Below are 2,068 nucleotides of genomic sequence, written 5' to 3'. Positions count from 1 at the left end.
GAGTAGTTCCAAACCCGGCCCTGGGGATTGTTTAAGGGTGAGCTACTCAAGGCCCAGGGTTGGAAAGGGCCCAACAAATTATTTTTTCAGCTTTTTATTATGGGAAAAAATTTTCAGACTAAAATAAATTAATTAAATGCCTAAGGCTTTCAATTTTTCACCATAAATGTTTAATCTCCTAATGCCCTAAAAAATTTTCAGTTTTTATTGAATTACATTTTATAATTTTTCAAAAAATGGAATCTAATTTATCATTTCGCATAAGGCCCTAAAAATATAAAAAATGAACTTGTATAATTCTAAACATGATCAAAACCTATAATAAAATTATTAAAAAAATCGTTGAGATTGTTGATGGATGGTATTACCATAATCCAAATTAGTAGTTTCTAATTAATATGGGGTCTGTAAATTAAAGCAATTGCAGTAGTAACAGTGGGACAATAAGCATAAAACTTTAAAGGAAAGTGCAAAAAAAATGTATCCAATGTTGCAACTAATTTTACCTAATTAGTTGAAGTTAGATAATAACTATCCACATTAATGTTTTGGGTAAACTATATTACTAGTAACTTAATTATTAGTATTTTTTTTATCATCCAATTATTAGTAAAATTTTTGTAGTCACCTAATTATGAAAAGTTACAAAATGGTCACTTAATTATTCAATTTTGTCTTTTTTTTATCACCAACTAGCTAACGGTGGCCGTTTTTAAAACTGACATAATAGCAACTTTAACCCTCGGTATTTATATATTTTGTCAATTTAATTTTGATTTTAAAAAATCTAACCCTCAACATTTACATATTGTGTAATTTAGTTTTTTTTTTTGTAGTTTTGTTTTTATTTGTGATCCTTTCACCTAAAAAGCTAAATAAATAAATTTATCAGCTAAATTTGGTTGAAAATATACAGAAAAAATAAAAACACTTAAAAATCCAAGATAATAATTTTTTTTCTCATTCTTTTAAAATTAACCCAAAAATTCAAAAAAAAAATCAAATTACACAATGTGTAAATGTTGATGGTTACATTTTTAGAATTAAGACTAGATTGACATAATTTATAAGTTAAAGGTTAAAGGTACTATTATGTCAATTTTAAAAGTTGCCACTGTTAGCATGTTAGTGATAAAAAACCAAAATTTAATAGTTGAGTAACTATTTTGTAATTTTTCATAGTTGGGTAACCACGAAAGAAATTTATTAATAAATGAATGATCATTTTATAATTTTTCATAATTAAGTAACTAAAAGTATTTATAAATAATCGAATGACTATCAATATAATTTACCTTAATATTTTTTAAGTACAACTTCGAATCTCGAAAAATTAGTTATAACTTCAAAAAAAATCTTTATAATAATAATAATGATCTAAAACATTTATGATAAACAACTCGAATAATTTCTCATTAATGGACTTAAATCGCTTTCAAATGGCAATGTTCAATCACAATCATGGATTGATTTGCTTGTACCCTGCTAGATTTAGTCACATAATTTTGCTTTGGCATCATTGTCAAAATGTGACATTGATGATGAAGAAAGGTATCAACTACCTTTAAATTGATTCAACCATTCAAAAATCTCATTGGTTGTTCCATAAACAATATCTAATAATAAAAAAGCTTTTCTTTTTTTTTCCTTTTTTCGTATTATAGATAATAAGATTCGAATTTTATTAATATAGATTCTTTATATATTTTCGAAAATTTAATTATAGATAAAAAATATCTTCAGAAATTAAATGTACGGATTCTGGTTTTATGAGTTTATATGTGTTTGATGAACAGTCAATATCTATTCAGGGGAGAAAAGGATTGTATGAAACTATAATTCTACGTAATCTTTTTCCCTTTCCAATAGAAGAATGACAAATCAGATTTTTTTTCTCCTCATTTTTTAGTATTTTTAATTAGATTTGAACTTTTCCATAAGGAAAAAGTTGAAAATCAGTATGAAAAATCTTATTTATCATTCTCTTATTGGAAAAAGATAAGGATAACGTGGAATCACAGTTTCATACAATACCTTCTCCTATTGAGGGATTTTTGTTAGCCGATCG

The sequence above is a fragment of the Gossypium hirsutum genome, chromosome D02 (assembly GCF_007990345.1).
Source record: "Gossypium hirsutum isolate 1008001.06 chromosome D02, Gossypium_hirsutum_v2.1, whole genome shotgun sequence".
Classification (NCBI taxonomy): Eukaryota; Viridiplantae; Streptophyta; class Magnoliopsida; order Malvales; family Malvaceae; genus Gossypium; species Gossypium hirsutum.
This window is presented reverse-complemented; position numbering follows the sequence as displayed.